Source organism: Chlorocebus sabaeus, chromosome 10, assembly GCF_047675955.1.
Source record: "Chlorocebus sabaeus isolate Y175 chromosome 10, mChlSab1.0.hap1, whole genome shotgun sequence".
NCBI lineage: Eukaryota > Metazoa > Chordata > Mammalia > Primates > Cercopithecidae > Chlorocebus > Chlorocebus sabaeus.
This window is the reverse complement of record NC_132913.1, coordinates 102,953,751-102,970,199: the sequence shown is the minus strand read 5'-3', so window position 1 is coordinate 102,970,199 and position 16,449 is coordinate 102,953,751.

Sequence of the window (16,449 nt, the reverse complement as noted above, 5' to 3'; positions counted from 1 at the left end):
CCTGCATAAGGATCCTCATTTCAGGCTCTTTTTCTAGGTTGTACTAAGACAACCTTCTACCCCAAATTATTGTCTCTATCCCTGACACTATATTATTAATAAAACTTCTGCTCTCTAGGCAGGTCACCAGCAGACTGTGGGTTACATGAATCAAGAATGGGTGCTAAAGGAGAGTGATGATGAACAGTCATTAGAGTCCACGAACCAGTTGTAGCATTGGGTACTCTAGCCCATTCCACACACACCCTTCTTTCAAGTTTTCCCAGAGGTCAAAGCTGTAATAAGTTGGAGTGAGAAACAAATAGAATTGAGCAACACAGAGAATGGACTGTCGTAGATTTTGCTAACGCCCCATTCACATCCCAGTATCCCTTTTACCGGTTGCGGTGACGCTGCCACTGATGGGTCACAGTTGGAACCTTCCCTAAGATTTGCCCTTGGATGATGGGAGCAGCCTCATGAGAAGTACCTGAAAGTGACATCCTCACATTCTGGACATCCCAGAGCCAGCAACTGAATGGCATGGAAATACAGACTGTGGAGTGCAGTCTAGAGCTCCTCTCCGGGTCAGGAGGAGGCTAAACCTGAAAGCACTTCTGTATTAGCGTTCTCTAGAGGGATAGAACTCATATATATATATACATATATATATATATATGTATATATATATATGAGTTTATTAAGTATTAACTCACACGACCACAGGGTCCCAAATAGGCTGTCTGCATGTCTGCAGGCTGAGGAGCAAGGAGAGCCAGTCCAAGTTCCAAAACTGAAGAACTTGGAGTCTGATGTTCGAGGGCAGGAAGCATCCATAACGGGAGAAAGATGCAGGCTGGGAGGTTAGGCTAGTCTCTTTTTTCACATTTTTCTGCCTGCTTATATTCTAGCCATGCAGGCAGCTGATTAGATGGTGCCCACCCATATTAAGGGTGGATCTGCCTTCCCCAGTCAAATGTTAATCTCCTTTGGCAACACCCTCACAGACACACCCAGGATCAATACTTTGCATCCTTCAATCTCATCAAGTTGACACTTAGTATTAATCATCACAACATCCTTGCTTAGTATTCCCCCTTCCTTGTCCTCCTTCCTTCACTCCCTTACAGATGTCTCCTGAGAGCATGGCCTTCATAAATCCCTTGCTCATGGATCCCCACCTCAGGCTCTTTTCTAGGTTGTCCTAAGACAACCTTCTACCCTAAATTATTGTCCCTTTAGGCCAGGTGCATGGCTCATACCTGTAATCCTAGCATTTTGGGAGGCCAAGGCGGACAAATCACTTGAGGCCAGGAGTTCGAGACCAGCCTGGCCAACATGGTGAAACCCTGTCTCTACAAAAAATACAAAAATTAGCCAGGTATGGTGATGCGTGCCTATAATCCCAGCTACTTAGGAGGCTGAGGCAGGAGAATGACTTGAACCTGTGAGGCGGAGGTTGCAGTGAGCCGAGATTGCACCACTACACTCCAGCCTGGGTGACAGAGCAAGACTTTGTCTCAAAAAAAAAAAAAAAAAATTATTATTCATTTCTCTGATACTAATTAAAACTTTCCATCTCTCAACTAATACTGTAAGGAGGTTCATGCCAGTTTTCTGAGAGTATGATCTTATAGACATCTGCTGGAAAGACTGACCCTTTAGTGCCAGTGAGGTTGCTGCCCTTGAGCCCTGAGACACCTGCATGCTCTGAAGGCCCCATGAGTTCTAGAAATCTGGAGGAACAGCGTTATTTCTAATGCTAGCAAAGTGAAGAAGATGGTGAGACTAATTATCAAGGGGCCTGAGGGTATTCTAAATAAATACCAAAGAACTGAGGCAGATGTGTTTTAAATTATTTAAATCACTTCTTACATTTGCCACTTTATGTTGCTTATGTGGATCTGAAATAAGAACCTTTTGAAATTTATGGTAACATTATTTGTATAATGAGTGTTTTTTCAGAACTGAAAAGACCTGAAGACTATGAGTTTAATTATCAAAGAAGAGTTTTCCAAGTAATAACTATTAATATAACTTTTCTGTTTCAGCTGATAAATAACTTTCAAATTACGACTTTTTTCTCTTGTCTTCACTTTTATACCTTCACCATATCCCAAATCTTAATCATTTCATAGAATGCGAGAAAACTCTGGAATACAGGGAGAAGTTCTTTTCTTAAATATATCCTGTTATGCTTGTGCTTGTGCTTGGAACTGTTGGGACAGATGGAGATGACTCCTTCTGCCATTACAAATGGCTTTGTACAAACACAGAGCACACAGCAAGGAAAACAGTGGGGCATACTCTGATGAAAAGAGGGAGAAAAGTTCTAATGCTGAACATGAAGTTTCATTTTATTGGTAATAAAAGTAATAGGTGTTGGTGTTTTTCTCCACAACAGTGCCCAAACTACTTAGTTTTTTATATTAGGCTGACATTTATTTTCCTCTAACATCTCCTCCAGAAAAAATGCAAATATCCCAAAAGTGCTCCTACTTTTTCTTAAAACCATAACACATTACTTGGAAAATAAAGATGGTCAATGTCTAATATTCACTGTTTTGAAAAATTTTGTAAATGGTGTTTTAAAAACTATAAAATTCCTTTGAGACAGAGAGAGGAGGAGGGGAAATATTTCTTTAAAATTTAGTTGAAAGCAGTAGGTATGTTTTCTCTGAAAAATTTTGTTTTCATTTTAAGGGTTTTTCTCAGTTAAATCATGGTACTCCTCAGTTTTGTAAGTTTTATTTTATTTTGTTGGCCTTGAAAGTATTGTTCAATTCAGTTGTTGTGTAATATGATTTCTCAAACTGCCTTTCTCTGTATGATTTTATCAAGCCTCAGATCTTTTATTAAGTTCCTTCTCTCTTTCTCTTCCTCTTCCTCTTCTTCTTCCCCTTCCCTTCCCTCTACTCCTCTACCCTTCATGAACATTTCTGACTGAATGCTATGTGAAGCTGAGCAAAGGATTCACATGTTCTGGGGGAAGAGTCAGCCACCGTGGCCCAGAGCAAAGTGCTGAAGCCCAAGATGATGAGGACAAAACACGCACAGCCACCCAGGGCAGGTGACGGACACACACAGTCACCCAGGGCGGGTGACGGACATGCACTGCTACCCAAGGAGGGTGAGAGAAACGCACAGCCACCCAGGGCGGGTGACAGAAATGCATAACCACCCAGGGCAGGTGACTGACACGCACTGCCACCCATGGTGGGTGACAGAAATGCACAGCCACCCAGGGCTGGTGACTGACACGGACAGCCACCCACGGCCGGTGACAGACACGCACAGCCACTCATAGTAGGTAATGGACACCTACATCCATAGCAGGTGATGAACGTGTACGGTCACTCAAAGTGGATTTTGGACACACACAGTCACTCATTGTGGGTGATGAACCCTGGATGGGATGAGGACCACCTGTGCACATGGAGAGTCCTCCGCGGGGTGTTCCTGCCTGACATTTTCTTGGGGAATGATGGCCTAGAGTCAGGTATTGAAGCTTGAGCTGAGTCAAAAGGACGTCCATGCAGTAGTTGGCCCAATACGGAGGTCCAGGTGAGGAGAGCATCTACACTGTTTGGAGACTAAGAATGACCAGCACTCAGTGTTAGAGCCTGGACAAGGTAGACATGGTGGCCACAGCTGGGGGATGGTGAGGGTCCTGCGCAGTGGTTTGGTCTGGACTCCCTAGTCCGAGCTGGTGTCCACACAGGATAACCTGTTACAGGGCATTGGAATCCAACCACATGAGAAAAAGGGCACCTACATAGGCTGGTGATGAGAGGGGAGGTGGGTTAGGGGATGCCTGAACCAAATTCAAGTGGGTCGAGGGGGTTATCTCCATGGGGTAGGGGCAACAGATTGGTTACAGACAGGGCAATTGAGAAAATCAATACATTAAAGATAACTGGAGTCAGATTTCTCACTTTTGGAGAAGGTGGTTGAAAATATAAAAAGGGTGAAAAGCTAGACTGAATCCTGTCATGTTGGAATAGAATTGCAGGTATCAGTGTAAAACAGTGGTTTTCTAGATAGATAGGTGGGTAGATAGATGTAAATGTGTGTGTGTATGTGTGTGTGTGCACATGTACACATCTTCTCTAGCTTCATTCATTGAGTGGATGACAATAACATTGTTAAGGTGGTATCTGCCGGGTTTATTTATTGCAAATTACTGCTTTCCTTCCCCTTTGCAATTAATACGCATTTTGTTGGGTAGTACTTAGAAACTGTTTAAATACAATAATGAACAAACCAGCACTTAGATCTTGACTTCTGACTCCCTTTCTCCATCCAAATAAACTAAAGCTCCCTGGAGAAATAGCTGATCTTAAGGCCGTAGCAATGAAAATACAAGATGAGCTTGAAATATATTTTTGTGCCAGAAAGTAAGGATGGGAACATGTCAAAAGAACACAGAAACCAGCTTGAAGGGGCTTTTACTGACCAAATCTGGAATTATTTATATAAACATAAATAATAATAGTAGTGGGTTATAATCTACTGAATAAAATGGGAAACCATGAATCCATACTCATATAAAGGCAGAAATTAATAAATGCAGAGTTTGATATGGATCAAGATGTTTATATAGTTTCAAAGTACCTCCCAACAAAACACATACTAGTTTCAAAGGAAAAAGTAATTTACAGTAATAAGCCTGGCAGACCCTACCTTAAATAAAGGATTAAAGTGAACAGCATCAGATATAAAATAAATAAAAATCATGTACCACCTGATGGAATGCAATAAGAACACAGCATCTCTTCTGTGATACCACTGCCAAAGATACGCAAAAGGAAAACCTAATCATGAGAAAACTCCAGACAAACCTCTGAGGGACATTTTACAAAATAATTGATCTGTCATCATCAAACGTGTCTAGATAGGGCAGTCAAGGAAAGACCAAGAAACTGTTCTGATTTGACATGGCCTATGGAGACATGACAATTAAATGTAACATGTGATTCTGACTTGAATTTTCTATACAGAAAATTACTGGGACAACTCGCAAAATGTCAATGGGATCTGAGACTCAAAGCATAGTCATCAAGCAATATTAGTTAACTAATTTTGATGGTCACCCTGCAGTTATATAAGAGAATGCTTTTGTTGGTAAGAAATACACTGTAAGGACTGGGTGCAATGGCTCATGCATGTAATCCCAGCACTTTGGGAAGCCAAGTCCGGCAGATCTCTTGAGGTCAGGAGTTCAAGACCAGCCTGGCAAACACGGTGAAACCCCATCTCTACTAAAAATTCAAAAATTAGCTGGGTGTGGTGGCGGGTGCCTATAATCCCAGCTACTTGGTAGGCCAAGGCAGGAGAATCACTTGAACTGGAGGCTGCAGTGAGCCGAGATCGGGCCACTGCACTCCAGCCTGGGTGGCACAGCAAGACTCCATTTCAAAAAAAAAAAAAAAGAAGAAGAAGAAGTACACTATAAGGTTTAGGATGGGACAGAAAATCCTGCCACCAACTTATTCCAAAATGATGTTAAAAAAAAAAAAAGTGTTCTTTGTAGTGTACTTACAATTTTTCCTTAAATTTAAGATGCCTTTAAAGCCAGAAAAATTTTAAAAATTTGTCTCTCATGAATTTTCATACAAAAGAAAATTTAATTTTATAATTTAATTTATAATTTAATTTATAAAAATAACTAGAACACTCTGATTAAATTTCAAAAATAATTTTTTAGGATGCCTTTTGACATATCCTGAATTGACTCACTTCTCTCTCATCCCTTCTGTTACTGCTTCACTCCCAGCCAGAGCGTCTCACCAGTGTGTTTTGTGGACTCCTGCTATTGAACTTGGACCTATTACCTTCACCTGTGTCCGCCTGGGATCCAGTTTCCACACAGCAACCTGAGTGAGCTCTGAAAAATACAAGCCAGATCTCACACTTCTCTGCTAGTAAAACTCCTCTGGTCTCCTACAATCTAGAACAAAATCTGAACTCCTTACTGTGGACTGAGGGTCCCTCTCTGGATGTCAGGATGGTCTCCCTGTTCTCATTCCCCCAGTACTCTGCCTCTCATTCATGGCTGGTGCCTGGGACCTGGCTCACTCTGCAAGCCAACTGACTCTCTTCTCTGTACCGAGGTCTCAGTTCAAGCCCCACCTCTAAAAGGCCATCTCAGATTTCCCAATCCAAAGTAGCTTTTTCTGCCCCTGTTTTTAGTCTTTAGCTTATTTAAGTTTTCTCCACAGAATTTATGAACCACTGAGATTACTGTCTTTATTTGCTTGTTTCCCTAAGGAGTGAGAGACTTCACTTTCCGGTTCACTGTTATATTTCAATGCCTAAAACTGAACCAGGTTCTCGTGGTGAATGAATGAATGAATGAATGAATGAATGAATGAATGAAAAAAGTGTAGGTCGAGAATACAGGTTCTATGGGAAGGACCAAATAAATACATTTTCAGTTCGGAAAATAAAATTTAAAAATGAAGAAAAGGAATAGCCAAAATTAATAATAAGTCAGAAAAGGTAATTCAAATAACTTTATAATGCAGTACTCTGACAATATACTGTCAGTAAGATATAGTCTAAAAATAAAACAAATACAAAGAAATCTTGACCTAAGTAGGTTTTCATTGGTAATGATATTGGTGTTAACAAACTATTTTGTGTATAATAAAGCAATTAATAAATAAATTTAAATTATAGGAAAAGACATGAAGTCTTTGCCCATGCCTATGTCCTGAATGGTACTACCTAGGTTTTCTTCTAGGATTTTTATGGTATTAGGTCTAACATTTAAGTCTCTAATCCATCTTGAATTAATTTTCGTATAAGGAGTAAGGAAAGGATCCAGTTTCAGCTTTCTACTTATGGCTAGCCAATTTTCCCAGCACCATTTATTAAATAGGGAATCCTTTCCCCATTTCTTGTTTCTCTCAGGTTTGTCAAAGATCAGATGGCTGTAGATGTGTGGTATTATTTCTGAGGACTCTGTTCTGTTCCATTGGTCTATATCTCTGTTTTGGTACCAGTACCATGCTGTTTTGGTTACTGTAGCCTTGTAGTATAGTTTGAAGTCAGGTAGTGTGATGCCTCCAGCTTTGTTCTTTTGACTTAGGATTGCCTTGGAGATGCAAAAGCCAAAATTGACAAATGGGATCTCATTAAACTAAAGAGCTTCTGCACAGCAAAAGAAACTACCATCAGAGTGAACAGGCAACCTACAGAATGGGAGAACATTTTTGCAATCTACTCATCTGACAAAGGGCTAATATCCAGAACCTACAAAGAACTCAAACAAATTTATAAGAAAAAAACAAACAACCCCATCAAAAAGTGGGCAAAGGATATGAACAGACATTTCTCAAAAGAAGACATTCATACAGCCAACAGACACATGAAAAAATGCTCATCATCACTGGCCATCAGAGAAATGCAAATCAAAACCACAATGAGATACCATCTCACACCAGTTAGAATGGCGATCATTCAAAAGTCAGGAAACAACAGGTGCTGGAGAGGATGTGGAGAAATAGGAACACTTTTACACTGTTGGTGGGATTGTAAACTAGTTCAACCATTGTGGAAGACAGTATGGTGATTCCTCAAAGATCTAGAACTAGATGTACCATATGACCCAGCCATCCCATTACTGGGTATATACCCAAAGGATTATAAATCATGCTGCTATAAAGACACATGCACACGTATGTTTATTGCGGCACTATTCACAATAGCAAAGACTTGGAATCAACCCAAATGTCCATCAGTGACAGACTGGATTAAGAAAATGTGGCACATATACACCATGGAATACTATGCAGCCATAAAAAAGGATGAGTTTGTGTCCTTTGTAGGGACATGGATGCAGCTGGAAACCATCATTCTTAGCAAACTATCACAAGAACAGAAAACCAAACACCGCATGTTCTCACTCATAGGTGGGAATTGAACAATGAGATCACTTGGACTCGGGAAGGGGAACATCACACACCGGGGCCTATCATGGGGAGGGGGGAGGGGGGAGGGATTGCATTGGGAGTTATACCTGATGTAAATGACGAGTTGATGGGTGCTGACGAGTTGATGGGTGCAGCACACCAACATGGTACAAGTATACATATGTAACAAACCTGCACGTTATGCACGTGTACCCTAGAGCTTAAAGTATAATAAAAACAAATTATAGGAAAAGGAAGTTACAAATATGAAATGAAAGGAAGTGAAAAAAGCCCTGTGATACCATATAAACTTTTAATTTAATGTGATAGAAATAATAACACTCATGAACTTATATTTCTGTTTCTATTCATATGTATTTTAGGCCCTTTCAAATGGCCTAAAAACAATAACAGCCCTAACTGTACACCCAAAAACGGTTAAGGTAAATTCTATGTTGTGTTTTTTCACCGTAATAAATATGTAGCAAAACAAAGTAGATCAAAACAATGAAAATCCTTTTTCAGTGAATACACTACTGCCCAGATCTTTAGTTTCTAAATATCATTCCTGATTAAAAGGCACCAAAGCTTTTTGAGAAATGAATGATTCCAGGTCAAAGGCAGGAAATGTACAAAAAAAATTATTGAGGAAAAAAAGTAAAGAAATGCTCAAACACTAAAGAATATGTTTCAAATGAACACACGGGCTGGCTTGGAAGTTTTCACTGGGTAAATTTGGTGCAATTTAAACATCAAAGAAAGAGCAAAAAGGTACCTTCATAACAGAGAGATCCTGTGGTTAGCCAGACAAGTTTAGATTATTTTTTAACAGGAAATAATGGGAATTACCCATCATCTTTGTAGTATTCTTGATTTAAAAAAAATGTTTAACTGAATCTGATCATAAGGAAACAACCAGGCAAATCTAGATTGTATGATATTCTAAGAACACTGACCTCATTTCTTCAAAAATATCAATGTCACAAATAACAGAAAAAAAAGTAGGGGGACTTTCTAGATTATAGGAACTAAAGCAATATGACAATCAAATGCAATGTCTGACCCTTAATAGAAGAATATAAGTGTTCTTAAAGATACAGTTTGTCTAAAACCTACTTTCAAATTGTTTTACACACACACACACACATACACATATCTATATATACCTAAATAGAAAGATAACATGACAAAATATTAACATTCAGTGAATTTAGGCAAAAGATGAGCAGGTGCTCATTGTACTATTCTTTTCTTTTTTATTATTATTATACTTAAGTTCTAGGATACATGTGCAGAACGTGCAGGTTTGTTACATAGGTATACATGTGCCATGGTGGTTTGCTCACCCATCAACCCATTATCTACATTAGATATTTCTCCTAATGCTATCCCTCCCCTTGCCTTCCACCCCCCGACAGGCCCGTGTGTGATGTTCCCCTTGCTGTGCCCATATGTTCTCATTGCTCAACTCCGACTTATGACTGAGAACATCTGGTGTTTGATTTTCTGTTCCTGTGTTAGTTTGCTGAGAATGATGGTTTCCAGCTTCATCCATGTCCCTGCAAAGAACATGAACTCATTCTTTTTTATGGCTGCATAGTATTCCATGGTGTATATGTGCCACATTTTCTTTATCTAGTCTGTCATTGATGGGCACTTGGGTTGGTTCTGAGTCTTTGCTATTGTGAATAGTGCTGCAATAAACATGCATGTGCACATATCTTTATTGCTTCACTCTTACGCTGTACTATTCTTTCAACTTTTCTTTTTTCTTTTTTCTTTTCTTTTATTTGAGATGGAGTCTTGCTCTGCCACCCAGATTGGAGTACAGTGGCACGATCTCGGCTGACTGCAAACTCCACCTCCCAGGATCAAGCAATTCTCCTGCCTCAGCCTCCCGAGGAGCTGGGATTACAGGTGTCCACCACCACACACAGCTAATTCTATGGGTTTGAAATCTGAAAAAAAAAAAAAAAAAAAAAAAAGGTGTTCCTCAACTTGTGATGGGGTTACATCCTGATAAATCCATTGGAAGTTGAAAAAATCTTAAGTCAAAAATCCATTTAATACACCTAACCTACCGAAACATCATAGCTTAGCCTTAAACATACTCAGAACAACTATGTTATTAGCCTACAGTTGGGCAAAATCATCTAACATGAAGCTTATTTCATAATAAGGTGTTGAATATATTATGTAATTTATTGAATGCTATACTGAAAGTGAAAAACTGAATGGTTGTACGAGTACTTGACCTACCGTTTCTACCAAGTGCTTTCGTACCACTGTAAAGTCAAAAAAATCATTAAGTTGAACCATCATAGCTCATGAACCACCTGTGGTTGGAGTAGAGACAAGTAACATCAACAAAAGACTACAGACTCTGGAGTCAGACCACCTGGGTTCAATTTCAGGCCCTAAATTCCAGCTATGTGATCAACATTTCTTGATCTGCTTGCTTATCTGGGAAAAGAAGGTAATAACAAATCTGTCTCCTAGAATTTTTCCTAAGGATTAAATGCAAAAATCCATGTTAAACACACAGTATGTATAGTAAATACTCAATAAATGTTCTGCTGATTATTATTATTACACTAGAACCTGTGTTAGCTCTTCACAGAATAAGACTTCTAGCTGATTATTAGATGGTACACATTTATAAAAATACATATTTTAAATTTTCTGTTTCTTCTCTTTTATATCAGTTTAAGAAAATTTGCACCTGCCTGAAAAAAGTGAATTAGAAATCTTCATTTCAGAAACCCAAGTTTTGTTCTTTTTTGTAAATTGACTCTGCTTTTCCAACCATGGAAGTGACAGAGCTGCTAGCGCATTTACCCACATTTGACTGCCCCATAACAGTTGTACAAGAAATGTGAAAGAACAAAAGAATAAAATAATGAACAGATGAATAAACTGGTCCTGGAAGTCAGGCTGCCAGACTACACTCCCCAAATCTGCAGGAGTTATGAGCCTCTGCTTTGCTTTCTAGATATCTGTGTCAGCTGCCACTCCCATGTGATGGTCACATTTGGGGCTATTGTAGACTCTTTTGTATCCTCCATATGCCCGCCCTATACCCTAATTTCAGAGTAGCTTCTCTACTTTTTCTGTGGGCTCTTAATGGTTCTTTTAATCTATATTCAAGCAGAGTAACAGGCATGAGGAATATCTGATGTCAAAGGCGCCAAAAACACACACTAGGCAAAAAAAAAAAAAAAAACCCATCTCTTCCAGCAGCCTGGGTGGGGGTTTCTGGCTGGAGAATACGCAGTTGTGTTAGGGCATCTTAGTAGACCACCAGTGGTATCTGGAAGAAGGAGCCTCCAAAGCCTCTATCACTCATTAGCAGGTTTACACAATTCATTGAACAGATTGAATAGTTTAACAGATTACTCTGTTAATTAGATTTTGGGAGAACAGGGCAGTTACGTGTTGGCAGAGCAAACAGAAAAAATCAAATTCTGGGGTGTGGAACGTTCACCCAAAAGAAATACAGCCTTGGCAGCCAAGCCAAAAGGTAGGGCTCCGAGCAACAAGAAGATCATGCAGCTGAGTGGATGAACTGATGGAATGAGACATGTGGGTGCAAGACAAGCCTCTCACCCTCTATCCTAGAACGGGTCATGCATATTTCAGCAGAGCACACAGATCAAAGGCCTCTCACCTACTCTTGTTCTCATTTCACATGCCCTATCAAAATGTTTTTTCAAGCACTCTGATGGGAAATTAATTTAAAAAAAAGAAAAAAGTAAAAAGTATGTAATGGAGATTTTCCTTCTTTCCTTCTCAAAGTGTCCATAGTCTTTTGGAATTGCCTAAACCAAAATCTTTTGCCATTCACCAGATGAATGCAAGAAACTGACTTATGAACAGGCTGACAGATGACCACTGAGTTTAAAGCACCCTGACACCAAAGTGATCAAAGTCAAGAAAATAGAAAGACATTTTCACTGAAAGGGAGAAAAATCCGCACCAAAAACACATATGGCTGAATCACATCCAATGAACAGCCTCTGCAGATTGTATTCTTTGACTTTAAAAATATTCAGTGTTTGTGATTTTTAAAGTTTGCTCTATCATGGAATTCTTTAATATTCAATCTAGGAAACAGCAGAACTAGAGTGCTTAGTAATTTACTATAAGTTTACCAAATAACATCTCAAAAAAAGAAAAAGAGGAACTTCCTACAACTGAATATTCCTGAAGACGGCTCACCTCCTGCAAACTCAATGAAAGGGCAGTATACTAACGCAATTGCTGCTATGATTTATACTCAACTTCATAACTTTTGCAAATCTAAGGAACTGGTGATATAGGCAATATAAAATAGCAGATAAGCTAAAAATTAGGCTGCAACACATTTTTTTTGTTTTATACTTGATGTTGGTGAAGTAGACAATCAATAATACACAAGAATTCAAAACCGATCAAAATGTGAGCAGGAAGGGTGCATACCTGGAAAACACCTATTTTGGATCAGACAGAACTAAATACAAATTATTTATTTTTTTGCCACAACTGGCTACATAGCAAGTTACTAAGTATCTCCAAGCCTTAGCTTCCACAACTCTAAATGGGAATTGCACTATTTCATTCTCAGATTAAAGAGATAACGTATATTAATCAGCAGGTTGAGTCTGTGAGTAGCACATGGTCACTATTATTCCAAAAAGACTCGCCCTGGCCCTTTCCTTGGACCCTGTGCTTGAGGTTCAGCCCCTTAACGTACCTGTTCCATAAGGTGAGCAGCATCTGGCCTTGGATTTTCACAGACCCACAGCCTTACAACACTCTCTCTTTTTCATCCCACTTTCTATCATATTCACAATCTATTTTAGTGTATCAGTGACACATAAGAACTAAGGATGTAATAATCGTGAGGGGTTTTAAGTTTAAAATACTAGCAAAGAAATTTTATTTTCAGAAACAGAGTTTAAAGAAGAGGCAAACAATTCCTTGCTGCTTTCTTTTTTCTACCTGCATTCTCTCAGGCTTGAGTTACGTTAAAAATCCAGCTGTAGGCATCAGAAATCAAAAGCATTTTTACACAAAAGCACCCCCTTCAGGCTCCTAGTTCCTGCTACTCCCATTTCTTTTGGGTAAACATTCCACACTCCAGAATTTGATTTTCTCTCTTTGCCTTGCCAATACTCTGCACTGTGTTTTCAGAATCTAGTTAACAGAGTAATCTGCTAAACTATTCAATCTGTTCAGTGAATTGTGTAAACCTGCTAATGAGTGATAGAGGTTTTTGGGGCCTCCTTCGTCCAGACACCACTGGTAGTCTACTAAAATTCCTTAACACAACTGAATATTCTCTAGCTAGAAGCCCTACCCAGGCTGCTCGAAGAGAAGTTTTTGTTTGTTTGTTTGTTTGTTTTTTGCCTAGTTAGTGTTTCTGGCAATTTTTTTTTTTTTTTTTTTTTTTTTTTTTTTAAAGACAGAGTCTCACTCTGTCTCCCAGGCTGCAGTGCAGTGGCGTGATCTCGGCTCACTGCAACCTCCACCTCCTGGGTTCACGCCATTCTCCTGCCTCAGTCTCCCGAGTAGCTGGGACTACAGGCACCTGCCACCACGCCCAGCTAATTTTTTGTATTTTTAGTAGTGGCAGGGTTTCACCATGTTAGCCAGGATGGTCTCGATCTCCTGACTTCATGATCCAACCCCCTCAGCCTCCCAAAGTGTACCTTTTACATCATAAATTCCTCATGCCTGTTACTCTGCCTGAATACTGATTGAAAGAACCATTCAGAGCCCACAGAAAAAGTAAAAATAAAAAGAAGCAAGGTTTGCTGACTCAGCGAGAGTCTGAAAGGTACCTTGGACTTGGCTCTTCCCACCTTTTTGTCCTTATCTACTCCCCACCTCCTCCTGAAAGCTGCCAGATTGTGACTGTATTTTTGAACCTAGTTCTTCTGAAATTCTTGTGCAATGCTTTTATTACTTTCTTCTGCTCTTGCAATTTCCTCTCATATTCTTTCAAAACCTTTTCTTATGAAATTGTCTTATTCACCCAATTGTAGCCAGACTACTCTCCTAGAACACAGAACTCCCATTCTTTCCTATTTTGTGTTTTATCTAAAGCGAAGTCAAATTCAGAACCACTTCTATTTCTAAATTTTGATTATACATTAGTATGTCTTGTAACATTCCCTATTTGGCTCATCCAACCCATTTTTTCTTCCATTAATTGATACAGATCTGAATTGGGAAGTGGTCTTCTAGTGGACTTTCCCTAAGTACAAAATATTTATTTCAGCCACAGAGGTTTGCATTGCTTTACATCTTGCCTTCAGTATTTATGTCCTCTGTTGGTGAGAAAGTCTGAAAATTTCCTAATGTTCTTGTGAGTTAAGGACACCTCAAGAGCTATTTCAATAAGGTGATTTTCCTACTCTACATTTGCTTAACATCATGCATGCAATCTAATATCCTATTTAAGAAGATATTGTCTGTAGATGAGATAGAAGGCAGGAAACAAATCGACTTACTAAATCTTTAGGCAGTAAACAAAGACTTCTTGTCTGAGCTCTTTACCACAAACACAAATAACCCTAAACCCTCATATCCGTGTTAACAAATCCGAAACACACCTTCTGTCCAACACAGACAATGCCTGTCTTTTCCTAGTCCTTGGAAACAACTATGTAATTACATGTGTAATTCTCACCAAGTTATTACCCTTTGCCTTATCAGAAAATGTTTTCTGCTGTGTCATCTGGTTTAGTCGGTGTGTTTTTCTTGGATGGTTTCTGTTTCTGTGTCTCCTGTACCCCCAGAAGACTCACTCTCGGAGTCAGCACACGCTATTTTCTCCCAAGTGCAGAGGAAGGGCTCTGTGGCCCCCGCAGAAGAACCACAGCTGTGGCTCTGTGACTTACGGGTGGCGAAGAACTTGAAGGGAGAACACTCAGCTCCCACTGGCTATTCTGGGATGTTTGAACGACTCAATAACTATTATTCATTAAAAAGTAGGTTCGTGCTGCACTTCCATCCAGAAAAATCCACAAGGTACCCATGTGAGAGGTAATTTGGTTACAAATCATACCTGCTTTGCAAAGCACCTACCCTTATGGCTTTCAATTTAAGGACCTATTGGAAACCAATGTTCTATTTTGTTCCATCTATGGGCATATTAGTGAATATGACAGGCCTCTCCTAAATGACCTTTATTCAGATCCCTTGTTCAAACCTACTTGCAGCTCCTGTATGGTGACAGCCTATTTCTTTGAGGCTTCCCAGGATCTCCTAAAGTGATTCTTATCGTATGCCACATAATCCAAATTCTAAATCAGATCTTCCTAAACAATATCTTCCAAATTTTGTGGAAGTCTATCTAATAATTTTCACATGATACCCACAAATAGGAGACTAATTTTATTTAAAAGCAAAAGTTTGTGGGCCTAAAAGTGTTTTTCTAGCGGCATGGCCTCCTCCACAGGAAGGGGAAGGGAACAGACCTTTAATCCACCAGATAGAGCACTACCTGCTTTCTATAATTATCCCTACATTTTCTCACAGTAGCCTTATGGATTCTACTGTTAGTCCCATTTTGCAAATAAGACATGAAGGCTCAGAGAAATTAACTAGATCAAGTGGCTGGGCTCAGATTTCACCTGGTTCTAATGCTGATGCCGCCTCTATGAGACATGCTCCTTTCAAGGAAGGTGCTTCCCCATCCTTTGGAACAACTCCATCTAGAACGGAAAAAGAAAACAGCAAACAAATTCATCCTAAATTGAGAGGGAGGGCAAAGCTGTCATCCTCCCAAGCTCAAGAGAACTAACGTACTAATAAATAGTTTTTAGTGCAATATAAAAAATAGATTGTAAAGTACAAATAAGTTAATGATTCTGTTTAAATAATAGAATAGAATGTGATCACCAAACACACAAACATTTATCACAGTCACTTTTTTATGAGAGCTCTACAAAGAAATTTTAAATGATCATTATGCACATCTGCTCCCCATCTGTAGCCTCTCTGTCTGCAACTTTATGGCTGGTGGCAACAGTGAAATTACACCATACCTCTTCACTGTAAGGCAAATCTAAGAGGCCTCCCCACTGACCGTGATGTTAGGGAAAAGAATGAAGGGAAAATGAGTGTCTGGGCATGGCATGGGGGCCTAGGGCAGTCTGTAGAAGACAAAGTTGTGAAGCCAGAGAGAAAGTACCTATTATTTCAGTTGGCTGAGACATCCTAGGTAACAGAGCTACAGACATGTTCTAGGATAAATAAATGTATAGATTGTGATGTTAAGACGCCTGGTCAGAAGGCCCTTCCACCTGTGTAAACTATTCTATCTGTAATTGATCTGTTCCGTGGTCATTTTTGTTTTGTTTTGCTTTTTTGAGACAGTCTCGCTCTGTCCCCCCGGCTAGAGTGCATTGACGCCATCTCAGCTCATTGCAACCTCCACCTCCCGGGTTCAAGCAATTCTGCTGCCTCAGCCTCCTGAGTAGCTGGGATTACAGGTGTGCACCACCACATCTGGCTAATTTTTGTATTTTTAGCAGAGACAGAGTTTCACCATGTTGGCCTGTCTGGT